A 19166-nucleotide genomic window follows, 5' to 3' on the forward strand; every position below is an offset into this window, starting at 1 on the left:
GGATACTTTTGTCGATGCACAGACACTTCAGTTTATACTGATTGACGGTTTGTGTCTTATTCACAGTGCAAACAATGTATCTTGGGTGCCCTCGATCATGACAGGCAAAGATATAGCTCTGATACAATCATTATAACTACAGTAACGATGTTTGTCTTTTTCCATGTATTTATTTTTTGCCAATTCGTATATGCAAATAGCTTTGTCGTTTATTTCACTACTTGTCGGCCTTGGTAAAAACCTCCTTTTATCACAGTCAGGCATAACTTTTAAATATATAATAGTGAAAATACGTTCTGTGTTTATAAAGAACACATTTATATCTTACACGAAAATGAGTATTTCCTAGATGGTTGCAAGAAAAGATATGCCAGTCTTGGTGATAATGGTAAAATTGGTTACATTTGTTTCGAAAATTAAAGAACTATTATGAGTAATTTAAAATATTAAAAAAATCAACGATAAAAGGGAAACAAATATCACACTTACGGATGGTTTCAACAGCACAAAAGCTAATTCCCATGATCCACAAGAGTAGGTACAGTTTCATAGTGCTCCTGGCTTCGACAATGTTTGTACAGTATATCCCGTTGTTCGGCCTAGAGAGTAATTTCCACTAATCTGGGGTTAACAATGCTGTAGCAGAAACATTCTAAACACATAACATGATTTGACATATATTTCAGACAGTGAAAGTGGCAGAATTTTCATCAAATAACCCATATTTGAACCTATTCAACTTAACTTGTTATTATTATGCTGAATTATTCTGAGTTATTAAATATATAAATAAATAGATCATGCATATTCATTAAATATAAAATGAAAAGTTTGCTACTGAATTTCCTCCTTCAAACACAATATTCAACTTCCGAAATATTTTGTCATCCTGCTTTTATATATATATATATATATATATATATATATATATATATATATATATATATATATATATATATATATATATATATATACATATATACATATATATATATATATATATATATATATCTTATCATGCATTAACAATTTCAAGGATTCTTGGAACGAAAGGAGGCTGAATTGCGAATCATCTGTCAAATACATGGTTCATATCGCTTTCTCAAATTGATATAGGTATGAGTAACAGAATTGGCCATAATTTTTATAATACAAATGCAGCATCAAGGATTTCATACCATATACGAGTGCAAGTAATTTATACGACTTTTAAAGCCATGTGAACTTTGTTGTATGTGGTTATGTGCATTACATTTTTTTCAGTTAATTTTTGCTAGAAAGGTTTTTAAACCAACGATGGATGGATAGATGGATGGAGGGTGGATTTACTCAGGGAGCGAGGGAGGGAGGGAGAGATGGAGGTAGGGATGGATGGATGGCTGGATTGCTGGCTCGCCCACATGTATATGTGTGAGTATACGTTTGGCTGGTTGGCGTATATCTTGGCTCAGAGCGCTCTTTATGTCAGGCTGACAGAGCGAAGTATAGATGGTTTAACTGTTTGATGAATAAATGTGGTGCAAATCAATCTTTGCTTTTCATCGGCAGATAAAGATATGAACACGGGGGATCCAAGCTTCTATTAAAAACGTTGTCAGTAAGTTATACTTATCACTCATGACTCATAATCACCCTATCCAATTGTAAGAAAAGAACGTTCACTACTCGAAGAAATCCCTTATATAAGTAATTCGAGTATGCAAGCTCTTGAATAATCCTAGTTGTTGAAACTAATTAAACTTAGAAATTATCAACTCGTAATGAAAATTAACCAAAGGATGTTGAAATTATTCAGAAAAAAACAAAGACATCTACCTTATTTAGATGATAATAAATGTAAAACTCAATTAATTCACATTTTTTTAACTTTTCTAAAATTATCATTAATATATAGTATAACAATAAAATAATTTAATGCCATTGGCTAATGGTTATGTTAAATAAAACTTTCATGCAAGCATATAAATCTGTTACTTTACTTACCGATGCTGAACGATAAATTCTATATTTTATGACACAAGCGCTTTATTTTGTCAGTGATGTATCCCAAGAAATAAATTCCTTCCTTCAAAAGTGTGATATGAAAATAAAGCCAAAAAGTTGCAAGTTCAGACGTTCTTTTATACGACCAAGGAGCAGGTGTCAAATTTTGAACTGTGCTTGTCATCCTCTAACCCAAAAGAAAGTAAAAAAAACATGATTGACCAGTAAGCCAATGGGGTATCATGCCAAATCTGCCATAAACTACACCTATGTTCGATATGATTATTATTATCAATATTATTATTACACGAGCGTAGAGTATTACAGATATTCAAATGAACATGAGGAGAGAAAGAAAAACTATATCAGATGGTGGATATAAATAGCACTCACACACAGTATATTATAGACATTCAATCACGTAGGAAGCTGTCAGTTAGGAGGGGGAGGGGTAAGGGGAGAGAACCGATGGAGTTGAGGTCTTCCGGTTGTAAACGCTACGTTGGCCCAGATGGGAAAATGGAAATTTCATCTTTTTTATGATTTTATCTCACAGTTTCTGTCTGTCTATTTTATCCTCAAAGCTTCAACTTGATTGTTATAATTTCAGCCTGCTATTGCTCTCACTATAATAGTTTTGTGTTACCTGTCCTCTTTTCTACACCGAATTTCTTTGATGCTGCGGTTGTTATATGATGCCGAGAATGCTAGTTTCTTATCTTAAGTTCTTTTTATGAAGACAATTCTCTCAAGATTTAGAAACCCCAGATGACTTCAATTGATTCACTTCCAACCCCTGCAGTCCCCCCCCCCCTTACCACCCTTGTATTGAGACTATATGACCGTGTGTTCATGCCGAAAGTACATTAATTTTGTATTACGAGTTCTTTAGAAAAAGCTATAGACTCTAGAAATGATCTTAGCCAAAGTTCAAGACGCTGTTAAGGTTGTGTTGATACTGCGGTTGTTTGCTATGCTAATGTTGCTTTTGATTTTGCAATTATTTTGATGTTGTGGTCTCTTTTTCTTCTTCTTCTTTTGATCTTTGTTGGTATCTCATGCAACTACTATGAATTTGTCCCACAGACCCCGTTGAGGTGGTTTTTACGCTGCCAGGGCACCACCTCTTTCTTTTGTTGTATCATACTGACAGAATGGGCTAAGGATGCACAGGTTCAATAAAATACTATACCATGCATATTTTCATGATTAACGTTACCGTTACCAGACAAAAGTACCAAAATTTACATGGAGTTTCTTTTCGACCTATCAATGGATTTTATCCGTGGAACCCACTTGATCGGCTCCGATTTTCCAAGATGGCGGCCAAAATCCAAGATGGCCGCCAGAAAAGAGGAAATGTCATATATCTGGCTGTAAAAATCGGGGATGAACAAATGAGGGGCCAATTCAGGTGTTTCCGGAGTCACTGAAACATATTATGGTCATGGCATGTTGCTTGAGTAACCCACTTCCAAGATGGCGGCCAAAATCTAAGATGGCCGCCAGAAAAAAGGAAATGTCATATGGTGGCATACTCTTATTAGAGTCTACATCAGTCCGCTCGATTGTTCTCCTTCAGGAAAAGTGCCAAAAAGCAGCGGGAGAACATCTTTTGTGACCTGTTATCAATCATAATCAAGTTTTTTGTGGCTTGCACGTTGAAGAGCATGAATGGAAGTACATGTGGTGAGAAAATTGGGTCAATTGAGGCAATTTTAGACCCCTTTAGGCCTCCCAGGAGCAGCGTATGAAATTTGTTTTCCACTGAGTGAAGAGGTTTGTTTACAAGTGACGAAAACTTCCGGCTCGGATAGCAAAAAATCTTCACGGTCATGATACGAAAAAACCAAGGTGCCATGAAAGGCCAATTTGTCAGCTATCCGGTGATGGGTAGACTTAGAGACCACATCACTGTTGTGATTTACAGTGTAAGTCAATGGGGCTTTTAATGGGCGTATGCTACCATATATCTGGCTGTAAAAATCGGAGATGAACAAATGAGAGGTCAATTAAAGTGTTTCCGGGGTCACTGAAACAGATGATGGTCATGGCATGTTGCTGGCCACACACTTCCAATATGGCGGCCAGAATCCAAGATGGCCGCCTGGAAAAAAAAAAGAAATTTCATATATATTCATTCCCCAGACCCCCTGTGCCCTTTACTGATCGGGACCATCAAACCTTCCGTCCTCAAACGTGTAAATGAAATCGGGTTAGCACCCTGACTATGTTATGGCTGGTATTATCGTTGTGTCACCGTTGGCGCAGGAAGCCACTTAGGACTTATTGGGGAACTTTGAGGTGTGATCGACCATGGATAGACACTGTCGCAAAGCCTGTTATTATATGGGAGTTACGAGTGTCATGTAAGACTGATAACATTGAGTCAACTATATAATAGCCTGGGTAACTTGAGGGGAAACCGACCAGTTGTGAATACCGAATCATTGGGAGATTTTGTACGATTGTGCACCCACCATAAACACAACGTCAATTCTGCGAACAACACACGCTAAGTTAACGGATTTACTTCTGGTTCCTTCCTGGTTCGAAGGGGAGTCCGTCAGGGTTGTCCCCTCTCCCCGTTGTTGTATGTTCTCTTCAGCGAAACGCTCAGTACCTCACTGGACAGATGCTTGGGTTTTCAGCCCTTCGATGTACCGGGTGGGGAGAGGGTTAAATGCGTGCAATATGCCGATGACGTCACTTGTATTGTGTCGGACCTCGCCTCCTTCAAGCCTTTATCAAAGGTTTTGGCCACCTTCCAAGAGGCTACTGGTGCCAGACTTAACAAGTCCAAGACCAAACGGCTGCGTTTAGGAGGTTGGCGCGGCCAATCCCTCCCGTTCGATGCTACTTGGTCAGATGTCATGATCAGGGTAAATGGCATCTGGCTAGGTTATGGTGCCCTGAGGCAACCACTTGGGCAGAGAAGGCTGATCAGGTGAGAGTAAGGCTCGACACATTCAGTCGGAGGTGGCTCTCTCTCCCTGGGAAGGTTACAGTTGTCAATCGATCATCAGGAGACACATCTGGAACAGCAGATGCCGCCTAGTTTTCGATGGGGACGTCTGGAGGGCCGAGGCTGTCGTCCCCCTCGTGCAAAGTGACATTAGGTTGCGCATGGAGGCGGACCATACACGGATTCCCGACACTGCCTTTCTTATTTATTGTTTTGGTTCTGTTGGCCTTGGGTTCGTGTCCTTTTCACGTCACGTTAAACGCTACGTTATATACATATGTGGGTTAGTGAGAGATTTCTGTTTGTGGATTTCAGTTGGGTTTTTGGTGGTTGTTATACAGACTGAGAATATTTTTGGTTCTGTTGACCTTTGGTCCGTGTCGGTTTCCTTTGCACGTAAAAAGCACACACGCAAATGCAGCAAGGCAAATCTTCCTTGCACATCTCTTTGTCGATGCAATGTTCATCCAAATAGTGTACATCGACTGTGAACTGTCTGGTAAAGAAACATCGTATTGAAACATTATAGACAGAATTCCCGAATACTTCCAGTATGTACTTAAAGGTCATTGAAAGTGTAAACTTACATTTTTGAAGGTCACTTTAAGTGCCGCGGATTGATTTGAAACTTACATAGATGAAAAGAGTGTATTTCATAACCCCAAATATCGAAATTTGAGTTTCAAACTCATTTCGTTTTTGTGTTACCTAAATTAAATATCCGGGTCCGTTGACGTCAAGAGGGGAACGAAATGAATGTCGCTATTGAGTTTACACAGTAATTGCTGATTTTTCGTTCCTCCATAGGTGAAAAGTTCAAAGTCAATGAATGCTCTTATCTATATATTCTTAAAAATTCTGTAACTTTTCATTTAAATCAGAATCGCCATTCTTAAGTGGCAGAGTTTTGAAAATGTAAATTTTGCATTATCCTTTGCTTGCCCCCTCGACGTCACAAAAACATTACGTAATAGTAAATCTGTCTAATTTTAACACTGCATCGACTAAAAGTCAATTTCAATACTAATCAGAAAGAATCAGAATCTTGAGCATATTTTTGGGGTATTTTTTTATGATATCGCTAATAATTTCAAGCTTAGATTAACTTACAAGGCCTGGGAAGTGCCATTTCCAGCGATCTGGAAGGCATTTACATCCAAAATTGTCTTGTACGTGTAGCGCCAACTCATAGATAGTTGTCAAAGCAGAATTTACGGCTCTGATAGTTGCCTACAGGTTCACCCCTCCATTGGCAAATTCCTGGCTACGCGCCTGGCAGCCAGCCATGGTCAGAGAGTACTAAACATTATTTGCCTCCCTCCTGAAGGAGCCACTAGGCCCTACTTCATAATATCCGATTGAAAAGGCGCACCTTGACAGTTTTCTTTGCTCAAAGAAAGACCGGAAGGGTATAGTCTCACACAACTCAAAACCAACTTCATTACCAACATAATGAATGCTCTTACAGGTCTTGAAAGCAACCGGAGCATTGTACTACAAAACGACAAGTGTTGGGTCATTTGTTTTACAAGCAGAAATGGGTTGAGAGTCAGATCGGACACAAAGGACAATTATGTCAGCCTTGCCACCTTTGCGCACATTTCCATTTTCCTAAATGTTTAATACTGTAATTTTGATTTGAAATGTTATCAAACAACATTGTGGTTTTTATTGTTGTTGTGTGGCTTTGATGTGAGAGTACACAAAAGGAATTGCATATGGTGCAAAAAAGTGGGTCAACTTAGGCCATTTTAGACCCCTTTAGACTTCCAATGAGCGGCGTACGAAAATTGTTTACTATTGAGTAAATATGTTTGTTTACAAGTGAAGAAAACTTCAGGATCTCATAGTACAAGGACTTGGAGCAGTGGCGTAGCCAGGGGGGAAATGCCCCCGAAATTTGCTTTGTGCTAGTCTTGCCCCCCCCCCTCCCTCCCCTCAAATGAAATCCAGTGGTGTATTCAAAATACTTCTTTTTACATTTTTTCGAGTTCTAATCACAAGTATTTATACCTCAGGGCTCATGTTCATACTTCAGTTAAGGTCAGAACTTGGTAATCAGACCGAGATATTACACATTTTGGGCCTTCATCATACCCACATACGGAGACCGTTGATCAATATCGTCCTACAGAATAAGCGTCAATAATTTGTCCGGTTGTATAACCATTACAAACTAGCGCTAGCAACCCATGTGCATTTTCAGCGACCAATGATGCCACTCGTGGAGAATTTTTACTGCACGTATAGGCCCTATATTGGCCTAGTGAAACTTGTTTGTGTGGAAATCTGGGCATGTAGTGAATAAAAGTAGCTAATTTATTCATTGTATCCTTTTCATAATGTGGGGTTGCCCCCTTCAGAAAAATCTTGCCCCCTAACAATAGAACGCTGGCTACGCCACTGACTTGGAGACCTCGTGACATTGACGATTCAGTGTGTAATTTAATCGGGCATTTATAGGGAGTATGCCAACTTAAATATCGCATAAAGTAATCACCCTATAACAACTCCCTGATTAACATTTCGTGATAGGTGGGATGGGGTGGGGTGTGGTTTAGATCGGGCTGCTTGATCAATTGCAACCTAATATTATTTTAGTATTACTCAATAGTTATGCTTCCATACATGACTGAGGTACTTAAATCATTACGCAACAAACAAGTAAGACCAGCAATATCTCGCTTGAAAACAAAGACGATGGTAGTAACAAATCACGTCATTTTTCACGGCACAGAGGCAGGTGGGGGTAGGGGGTGGGGTGAGGGCTGACAGTTGTCTCACCTCAGCAAACTAACGAGAGACTGGTGTAAAGAGACCAATACGTTGCCTTACATTCTTGTTTTGATTTGACACACAAAGAGTAAACAAAATTCACAACAAAACGACAGAAATGCTTTATTGACACAATTTTTTGATAATAGAACATATCTTGAATCGTTAACCTTTGATAGCAATATACCTTCAACATTCAAGCGAGTTCAATGACTGAGCTCTAGGCATGACTTTGGACATGGGTCAAGGTTAGACAAACATTTGATCAAGTTTGCTATTTCCCATTTCCATGTGAAGGCAGCGGCAAACAGCTATAGTAGTCCTTCGAAGAAGTTTCACCTATATCCAAATATATTGTGTTTTTAGTTGATATTTCATAAGTAATATCTCACAAAGACTGTTTCTAGTTTTCCTTTAACTTGTCCCTATGCTCTTCTCTTGTTTCTACTAACCCGTCCCCATACCCACCCACCCACTCCCTTTCCCAATTTCCCTTGACATTCGTAGTAATTGGAAGATAATTGAAGTAGTTTTTAAAGTCAACCATTTGTAAGCTGATTCTACATAGAGTCGTCAGTAGTCGATACAAAGAAGAGTTGACACTTCTGTTATCTTCTACGTACTGCTCGTCAATCAGAACCTAACATGGAAAATGAACAGACAGAAAACAAACATAAAAACAAAGCTTAACTATTTACCTGAACAGACTTGATAATACGTAGAGGAAACGGGTACGGGAATTGAGTAGAAGTGGATCGTTAAGAAAACTTCACTGGTAAAATGATGGTGGTGAATGGGGGGAAAGAATCATATGGAAGAATGGAGGCGTTAAATGGTCAATAAGTTTATAAGTAGAGTTATAACAGCGCAACGCAGGATACCAAATCGGAACTTGTTCAAGGTCAGTTCGTCATAGGAATATAAAATTCCTGCTTACTATATATGTATCAAGAAGGGGGGGGGGGAGGGAATGATGCGGGGCGAGGGGTACCAGCAAAGATTCTTCAGCATTTCATTCAATGTGTGCACATGGTGTAAGGAAGGAACGTTCACATGGTTTACCTACCAATGAGTGTACGTAAAGTTTATTACCTGTGTGAGTATCCTTACCAGTTTGATCTTTCTTCTTAAGATCTTTGGCTGCTTCTTCACGTTCTTCCAGCAGATTGCGAATCACTTCAAATACCTGTAATGATAACAGTATGAAGAACAACGTAATATTCTTAACGCCTTCGTCAAAAAGGTATTTGGTCCTTGTGCTTATTCGATTTTGTTCACTCTGTGTATCTTTATTTAAACAGTCCACATTCATGGTACAGTATGCTGTATAAGACTATAAGTAAAGATAACGGATAACAGGTAGTTGGAAGCATAATCTATATACTTTAAATCATAAACACCGCCCTGTATCCAAACGATTAAGTCATGTTGCAAACTCCAATGTCAACCAATCGGCTCTGGCATCTGAGTAGGGAGAAGAGGGATGGTGGAAAAAAGAAAGACAAAAAAAAAAAAAAAATCCGCCAGTTGCGCAGGAAACTCGGGGTGCGATTAAGATTACTAGCCGAAGGCTCAGATCACCGTCAGTCCGTCCCTGGGTCGTGCAAGACGGACGTGCGTGCGTCAGGTGCAGTATCATGGAATCTCTCGAAGAGCGAATTGCAGATACTGAAACAAAGGTCTCAATTAAAAATAACCAAGAAAGAATATCAGACATATAGAGATACTTTAAAGGGCATGGCTAAGCAGATCATTGACAGCTGTTATTTACGATGTCGTGTTAAAAATATTAGAAAACCATATCCAGAATTTGAATATAAGACTAATATCACTAATTCCACTCTGGTTACAAATTATGTATGTTTGCCATGATTGTTTTGGGTTTTGTTTTTTCTGTAAGAGATAAGATGGACAATTATGATATCAGAATGTGAGAAATACACAAACCTTTGCATCTTCCGGTATCCATTGACGATCATTTTCCGCATCTGAGTCTTCTTCACGTTTCTTCCCTCTAGTCGGGTTACTTACTGCAGAAAATAGAACATGATACGGACTTTAATCTGAGTACTCTATAACTATATGAACTAATTAATACACCAGGGCCATATGGAACTCGAGTTCCATTTGTTGTGGACGCCGACTTGGACACGGGTGAGTCCGTCATTTTTTTTTTTTTTTGGGGGGGGGGTTCATCTCAAGATGACATAATTGATTTCATTTGTTTACAATTAATGACAGTTTATTTTTAATTGCTGCAGTAAGCCCGACAGTATTTTCTTAAATTGGTGTCAACTGTAGAATGACTGGGTATATTAATATAGACTCACTGCATAGGCTATATAGCACACATCTTAAGGTGAATACAGCTAAAAAACATATCAGTTCCACAATATTATGTTCTGCTTCCTCTTCTTTGAGCTGTACTCCATTTTTCTATATATTAGTCATAGTGTATTCGGCGCTTATTTCCATTAGTCCCACTTCCGTTTATCTAACCTAACATTTTCTATGTATTTCGTATTTTCCATTCCAGTACGAACTCGGTGCTGAAGAAAATACCACGGACCGAAAAGGAATAATGGGAAGAGACTGTTAAACAACAACATATTTCTGCATTAATTCTTAAAAATTGTAATAAAATGTCTTACAGACTGTAATTGCTGTGAAACAAAGCAACAATAAAAAAAAAGACGAAAGGAAAGTTCTGAGTTGATAATCTATGTGTTTTCTCTTTAAAAGGAATACTGCATGACAGTGAAGGGTACTTGCTGAATTAAAAATAAGCAAGTAATATAAAGTTAAAAGTATATATATATATATATATATACATATAAAATAATAATACTAATAGAATAAAATGAAGTATAGAAATACCAACGATAATCATTTTGCTACATTGCAACAACAGTCTATAGCTGCTGAATATCAGATACTCTAAAAGGTATTGGAGGAAACTATAGCTTTTCATCAGTTTAAGTAAACACAAACATTCCAATGTAGTATCAAGAGCCATAATTGGACATCATACCGTTTTCTATACTCGAAACTGAAGGGAAGATCGTCACAGAGGTGGAAAAAAGAAGATAAAGAAAAGAGAGATAAAAAAATCGATTTAAAGTGAACAAATTTACTGTAAGCTACGCAATCTAGCAATCGAAGGAAAGTACTACTTGACATTTCCAATAAACATGAGAAGATTCTATATATGTCAATTCGATGTTTCCCCTTGGAGTGAAAGCTAACTTCGATCATAACTAAATTTGACCCGTCACCTTTGACTTTGACACAAGGAGTCACTCTGGGGTACCTTCAGACCAAGTTTGAAGAAAATCGGCTCAGCCGTTTAGGAGGAGTTTGTGACACAAAAATTGCACGAAAAATTCACATTTGACCTTTAACCACGTGAAATTTGACTTCGGTTTCCATGGCAACCAATTTTTTTTAATAGTATTTGACATTACCATTATACATGTGAAAGTTCCATTTTGTCGATTCTAACTAAGTTTGACCTCTGACCCTTTTGTTCCGTGGGTCTGCGAGACACAAGGGGTTACCCTGCGATAACTTCGCACCAATTTTGAAGAAAATAAAGAAAGTCGTTTAGAGGGGATTTAGACACAAACTTGGACAAACCCACAAATACACGCACACACCGGACACGTTTTAATCCCTCCCTCAGTCATATATATATATATATATATATATATATATATATATATATATATATATATATATATATATATGTATATATATATATATATATATATATATATAGGTATATATAGGTATATATATATATATATATATATATATATATATATATATATATATATATATGCGTGTATTTGGTTATTTTATGATGTATTTGAGCTCTTACCTCCTACATTGAAGCCAAGTAAGCTATTAGTCACGAAGGCTATACATCTCATGTACCTTAAGATTATTAAACTATCCATTCAAGTGGAACAACATGCCGTTACAACTTTCATCTAAGCCTAACCAATTCTACCCCTGCCCAATTTAAGGCTCAACATATCATGCGTACCCACCCATCGTGGGATAATAATAGGAGTTCGTGCTATATATATATATATATATATATATATATATATATATATATATATATATATATATATATATATATATATATATATATAGGCCTATATATATATATATATATATATATATATATATATATATATATATATATATATATATATATATGATACTTCATCTTCAGTACATCACATGTAGGAAGAAGGTATAATGAATATTCTCTGAACGCACCTTGTTTACATTCTGCCGGGCAAAAATCGACGGAGAGTAGAAAATAGATATATTCAAGTAATAATTAATTTTGAGATGTGCATAGGAATTAAACATTTAAACAAATTACTTATCATAAATTAGTTGAAATGCTATACGACTTCTTATACAAACAGTCAAATTACCATTTGTGTATAGTACTTTTAACCATCTTGCGTAGTATTTTGCTTTATGTTATACCCAGATTAATTATTCATTAAAATGTATTATAAAAACTTAAGATAGATTAGTAAAACAAAAAGCCAATCATTGGTATAATAGGAATAAGGTAACATGCATATTCTCTAAATCACTTTTGCAACATTCTAATGAATTCGGATCTGTCGGAAAATAACCAAATGAGAGTATAGAATATATATATATGTATAGGCTAAAATAAGATTTTAGAGATTGTAATCTTGAAATTAGAAATTATTGTTGCAATAAAGAATGAAATGAATTATCAACACAACTATAGAAATGCCAACGATAATCATTTTGCTACATTGCAACAACATTCTATTGCTGCTGAATATCAGATACTCTAAAAGGAATTGAAGGGAACTAGCTTTGTATCAGTTTTAAGTAAACACAAATAATACAAAGTAGTTACAATAGCCAGAATTGGACAGCATACCATTTTTGATAGTGCCATCTGAAGGAAAGATCGTTACAGAGGGGAGAAAATAAGATGAAAGATAAAAGAAAATCGTTAAAGATCATCCTCTTGAAATAAGAAACTGTTGTTGCAGTTAAGAACAAGAAGGCAACCCAAGGAGTTGCATATCTCATCGCCGGCAAACAGGGTGAACAAATTTACTATTAGCTACGCATTTAAAATTTATTTTAACTAAATGTGACCCATCACTTTTGATCTGTTTTACGGGGGTCTAGAGACACAAGGGGTCACCCTGGGGTACCTTCAGACCAAGTTTGAAGACAATCGGCAAGGCCGTTCAGGAGAAGTTCATATCACAAAATCGCGCTAAAAATTTACACCTTGACCTTTAAACACGTGACCTTTGACCTCTGTTCCCATTCCAACCACATATTTTGATAATACTTGACATTACCATTATACATATTTCGATTCTAACTAAATTTAACCTCTGAACTTTGGTTCCGTGGATCTGCGAGACACAATGGATCATCCTGGGATAACTGGTCTCCATTTGGTAGCATTCACTAAGGCCCACTAACCCACCTAGTTTTAGTTCAGTGCCTCGAGATATATGAGGTGGACAGCAATTTTAGTATACCAGGTTCTGCCAAACTTGTCGACAGTATATATAAAAACTTCATCCCCAGTACATTACATGTAGGAATCAAATGTAATAACATATTCTCTAAACGCACTTTCGCAACACTCCGGCCCTGCGAGAAAAAAATCGAATGAGAGTAGAAATAGAAGGAATAATTTAACGTTGAGATGTGCAAAGGAATTTTTTTACGAAATTTACGAATTCTTTTATTACAAAGTAGTCGAAATGCTACGTCTTCTAATACAAACAGTCATAGTTGTTTATAGTACTTTTAACCATCTTGCTTAGTATTTTGTTACATATGTTATATCAGATAAATTGTTCAATAAAATGTATAATAAAACTAGGATATCTCAAGCTAATCATCAGTGAAAGTATTGCAATTTCTGCGATAACACAAATAGCAAGAAAAATATTTTACGTACGATTCCTGCAGAACCTTTGTTTTTTCGCTGCCAAAATCAACAAGACAACAGGAAAAATGGTGAGAAATAAGTGTAGGTTGCTGCTATAAGACTTGTATCTCATTATCATATCATATTTTATTTATACCAAGTTTTGAATACTTTATTATTTTGCAAATGAATCTTTAGGCATTCAGTTTATATCGCGCGACAATGATCGTATATTCTTACGGTGAAAGCGTTGTGGTCAAGTGGTTAAGGCTTTAGCTTTGTGTTATTAGGGTCGCGGAGTCTTGGCCAGATCATTACGTTGTGTCCTTGGGCAAGGCATTTTATCTCCATTGAATCATTTTCAACCAGGTTTATAAATGGTATAATATGGGAAGTACCGCATATGACACGTGGATGTTGTGCACTGTGGTGCTTGCTCCAAGCAAGGAGGTAAAACCTGTTTTACATCCATGCTCCAAGAGGGATTGTTTGTATGGTACATACTTTGGTGTGTGGGTGTGACAAATTTACCAATGACCAGGATTAACGTGTTGTAAAGTCGTGTGAGGTGACTTTGGCTTCAAGCAAGACTGTCAACCTTCAACTTTAACTTTAACTTTATATTTTAAACCTGGTTAACAAGAACAAATTCCCATATTTGAAAGTGAGAGTCATACTCCACTCACCTATCCACCCAAACGTTCACCACACGTCACCCCAGTTCACATTTCATTATGTAACTCTGGATGGCTTCCATTGTATATAAGAAACATCAATTGCATCGGAAAGTTCTCCTACAATGCCCACCTAAACCACAACCACTCAATCACCCTTCCAAATTCCGGGTATCCACAAATGGGTTCGTGTTTCTAAGTTGACGGAAAGAAACAGTCTATCAACCCGGCAGATTTCAACACACGAGGTTTGTGCTACATTTTGCTACATTGCAACAACCGTCTATAGCTGCTGAATAGCAGATACTCTAAACGGAATTGAAGGAAACTAGCTTTTTATCAGTTTTAAGTAAACACAAACAATACAAAGTAGTATCAAGAGCCATAATTGGAAGCATACCTGGATCTTTACTCGAACCGGAAGGAAAGATCGTAACAGAGGGAAAGAGAAGAAAAAAGAAAAGAAAAGAAAGATAAAAAAAAATCGATTTAAAGTGAATTTTTTTTACTGTTAGCTACGTAATCTAGCAATCGGCGGAGAGTACTATACTTGACATTTCCATTATACACGAGAAGGTTCTATGTCAATTCAATGTTTTCCCTTGGATAGAAAGCAAACTTCGATCATAACTAAATTTGACCCTTCACCTTTGACTTTGACACAAGGAGTCACCATGCATGGGGTACCTTCAGACCAAGTTTGAAGAAAATCGGCTCAGCCGTTTAGGAGGAGAAGTTTGTGACACAAAATTGCACTAAAAAATCACATTTGGCCTTTAACCACGTGAAATTTGACCTCTTATGAATTGAATTGAAAAATTATTGCAGCGATGAGATAATTATCAAGACAAGTAGAAATACCAATGATAATTATTTCCTACATTTCAAGGATAAACTATGTCTTCTTTCAAATTGTTCAGAATCGATCAATTGTTTTGCAGTAGTATAACATTTTCACACCTACTATTGCTCCTAGTTAGACTTTACTGATGAAAGTCAACTTCCTATTCCGATTTAATGGAGACATGCACAAACCTGCGACCAGTCCATAAGATATAATTGCCTTAGTCAATTTTGCCCACAAATAGCTACAAGAAAACAAAATCTCATTCTATTCGAAAGACATCTCAAATTTAATGTAAATTTCACACACATGGCCGGAGCCTAAATAGGATATTATCAAGCCACATGTGTTTCATTTATCCTTTTGTTTCTCTTTATTTATAACAATAGCTTAGCTGTAATATAGATTGGATTTGCAAATGCTTCAAATATTGAAGCTCTACGCATGATGTTAATGATGGCATTGGTTTCGTTGTCTAAGGTGTTAATATTCTAATGGGAAAATATTTAGAAAAGAAAAATAGAAATTAAATGCTTTGATCCTAGTATTGCAATCGACATATTAAAAATTTCCCCTTCACCACCCCCCTCCTTCCCCTCAGCCACGACTCTCAAACTATGGGATAGCTCTCATACTGGACAAGATTTTTCTTAGCTGTCCGAATGAGTTGTTCACCACAAAGATGTATAGCATTAAATATATAAAAAAATGAAAATGATTATAAATGATAAATGAATATGATAGTTGAGTTTTGTCTACATGTAACTTTGACACTTTGGCAACAACTGACACGTTACTAAAACAAAAGGTGTTTATAGCAAACGGTAACAAAAAACTTGTCTGAATATAAAATTGAAGTAAAACAGGAAAGGACTTACTGGCGCTGTCAGCAGCAACCCATACTAATACCATAATCCATAGGAGGGCGTAGACTTTCATAGTGTCGTTCAACGTGTGCAGTGTAGCTTATTTTGTTTCTTTGTTCACCTCTGTTCAGAAGTTATGCAAAACTGTATAAACAATGGATGGAGAATAGCAAGTTGCTTCCTTTTCTTTCCTTTATGTTTTAGGGAGGAGGGTGGGGGTGGGGGGTATCATGGCCATTTGAAGACAACTGAGTTGGTAACGGCAAGTTTACAAAACATTTTATCACATGTATAGCTCAAACTAAAAAAAAGCGATTGATGAAGAAATAACATATCATGTTCGCACCCTCACTCCTTTGTCTTATATAAGTTGTATCAATTCCCTACTCATCGTTGTCATAGAAACATTTTTCTTTTGAATCGTGCAAGGAAAAATAAGATGACGCAACAGCCTACGGTACAAAGAGGGTGGGGTGGGATGGGGGGGGGAGGATAGAGCTTTACGAATGTACGATCCTTAGTTGGGGATCCTTCAGGCAACAATAATTTATATCTAACACATGCCTTCAATACAAACGATATACATACAGTGTATAATCCAACTAACACGTGCCCTTAAATCAACTTCTGAGTCCACCCACGAAGTTGACTCACGCCCAGTTAAAACCATTATTGAAGTTCTATGTTTTGTCTTAGTCAGTACATTATTCTTATAATGTTCCTTTAATGTGCGATACAATTGAAATGATCCCCTAGCTGTCGATATAATCCAAGGCTATAGATCAAAACGCCAGTTTGATATAAGGATATCACTTTCTCATGTGGATGAATTAACTTGTTCATCGTAAAAAGAAAGGAATAATACCAACTAATTTTAGTCCATCGGGCAGGCTCGATATCGTTCACTGTCGTTGCACATATTTAGTACCAAGGTTTGACCACATATTCTGGTGTGTTTTGATATGCTTATTACAATTCTCGATGTTGGATGGTTCGGGAAGTGTTAATTTAAGAGTAAACAGCAGTTTAAGACGGACTCATTTAGTCCGCTTTGCGTTGTTAGGCCTTCTCCCGCCGCAGCGATTTTTCAGTAAAGATCTAATCAAAATCCTTATTGTGTAGCATGTGATATGTGAGCTGATACAGTAATTGTTCGGCTCGGCTTGCTGTATATGCACAGACTGTGTGTATGTAACGTAAGTACGTGCTTACAATTCGTCTGCATAACGTACTGCATAACAAGAGAATGATGGGCTGAAAGTCTAACGAAATTTACAGCCAACAGTTGGCAAAACGACGTCAAATGTGCCGAGATATGAAGCAGTATTGAGGGTGACAAATTTCCATGCCTAGAAGGTGCTTCCAAGATTCAATACACGAACGATGAAGGTAATTCTAGGCCTGTTACTAATACTCATGTTAGAGCATTACTGTGACAAGAAAGTATACATAACTTCCTCAAGTGATACGAATGTCAACTATGAAAATTTAGGACAAGGCTCTTCAATACCATACTACTAGTTTGCCTTAGACTAGAAGTGATATACGTAGCACCCATGAAGGATATATCGACAGCTACTCTATACTGATATCTGTTATTTTATGGTACCATTTACATCATGTTTTATTTGTCATGTAACAAAGAAATGAAATCAACACCAGTGTAGATTCGATAGGCAGACTAACGTTATGCCTATCAATATTCAATGTCGGCCTAGGCCTATGGTCTAGCCTCGAGTCTTGGATTAATTTGTCAAAACAGGGCCTAACTAAGCCCAGAGCATGTCTCTATGGCTGCTGGTAGTACTGGCACACACAAACAAATGTAGCGTGTAATATAGCTTATGTACAGCCCACTTTGTAGGTCTAGGCAGTGCTACAGTATTGTCTAGTCTCAGATTCCTTCTTGTATTTTGTACACCTAACAAAGCGAGTTGGCATATTTAAGTTCCAGCTATTTAGCATCAGCATGGCACACGATTTTTAGTAGCACCTATAGTCTTAATACAGCTCTTTACAAATCGGAATCAAATATGTTATATCAAAACATCTTGCGTGGTTTATTTTACTTTGATGCATGTATGGTGAGGCCTACTTTTAGTATGGGAAAAGTAGGGTTGCATGTGTTCTCAAACCTTTGTAGTGTGTAGGTTTGTAACTATGCCCTACCAAGCTCGTGGCTCCAGGCTCACACTGAAATAAATGGAATATCAGATGGCTTATTAGTCAGTTGAGTTCCAGTGTAGACAACTAATGTGAATCACAGTGTGATCGACAGGACAACAGGCGCGGATCCAGGGGGGTCCAGGGGGTCCGGACCCCCCAGCTCTTGGCCAAAAAAAAAGAGAATGAAAAGAGAGAGAAAAAAATAATTAAATTAAACACCAATTTTAAAAATGTAGGACGTCAGAAGGGCGGTTATCCTTACAAGTCAGCCAGGTGTGTCTTTTCCGTCAAATGAACTATAGTGTGCACGCGTGCTACACGTGCCAAAAATGCCTAAAATCTCAATTTTCAGACCATAAAGTTTCATAATTGAGGTGGTGTTCGAATATTTTTGGGCGGTGAGAAACATCCACGGCCTTTGTTCTCTCCAATCTACCATGAATAGATCATCAATAAAACTAGCTAATTCGTACTGATGCAGAAACATTTCGAGTGAGTTTTTGTAGGTGCTTTGAATGGCTACATTGAAGGGGGTTCCCTGTTGTACTTAAATATCCAAGAATTTCACAATTGATAGAGGGAAACCCACTCCCCTTAGACCCTAGGATCACTGGAGACCAAACCCCTCACCCTTCCAGAATCCTGGATCCGGCCCTGCATCAAACAGTGGTGACGGAACGGGAGGGGGGTTGGGGGCTAAAGGCATTATGCTTTTTGTATCATCTCAACTCGTCTGATATGTATTACCATATTTCATAGATTGTTTTTTTCTCATCAATTAAGAAATTGCAGACATGAGATCCATATTTTCAGGCTAGGTACATGCAGCTTAGAATACTCGGGAAGAGCCGTTTCCGGCTATCTGGGGGGGGGGGGTTGTAAACAGGGGCGTATCCAGGATTTTCCAATAGGGGGGCGCCAGGCATGA

The 19166-nt window shown here is 37.4% G+C and overlaps 3 long non-coding RNA genes across 4 annotated transcripts in view; 1 reads left to right on the plus strand and 2 right to left on the minus strand.

Moving 5' to 3' along the window:
- Positions 1 to 10746, plus strand: part of LOC139966688 (uncharacterized) — a 38260-nt gene extending 27514 nt beyond the window's left edge. The window contains exons 2-3 of the long non-coding RNA XR_011792734.1: positions 9742 to 9877; positions 10260 to 10746. This is a non-coding gene — a long non-coding RNA (uncharacterized lncRNA). The remainder of the gene's footprint in view (positions 1 to 9741; positions 9878 to 10259) is intronic.
- On the minus strand, positions 8200 to 9758 carry LOC139966686 (uncharacterized). Its single transcript, XR_011792731.1, has 3 exons — positions 9671 to 9758; positions 8834 to 8909; positions 8200 to 8363 (listed from the first exon to the last, which is right to left on the minus strand). It is a non-coding gene; the product is annotated as an uncharacterized lncRNA (long non-coding RNA).
- Positions 10747 to 12019: 1273 nt separating the features above from the next.
- LOC139966687 (uncharacterized) overlaps positions 12020 to 19166 on the minus strand; it is a 28009-nt gene continuing 20862 nt past the window's right edge. The window contains exons 3-5 of one of the 2 annotated variants that reach the window (XR_011792733.1): positions 14763 to 16216; positions 13719 to 13745; positions 12020 to 13405 (exon numbers count right to left, since the gene is read on the minus strand). This is a non-coding gene — a long non-coding RNA (uncharacterized lncRNA). Of the gene's footprint in view, positions 13746 to 14762; positions 16217 to 19166 lie in introns of both variants that reach the window. The other variant, XR_011792732.1, reaches the window with a different exon arrangement.

The sequence above is a fragment of the Apostichopus japonicus genome, chromosome 4 (genome assembly GCF_037975245.1).
Source record: "Apostichopus japonicus isolate 1M-3 chromosome 4, ASM3797524v1, whole genome shotgun sequence".
Lineage (NCBI taxonomy): Eukaryota > Metazoa > Echinodermata > Holothuroidea > Aspidochirotida > Stichopodidae > Apostichopus > Apostichopus japonicus.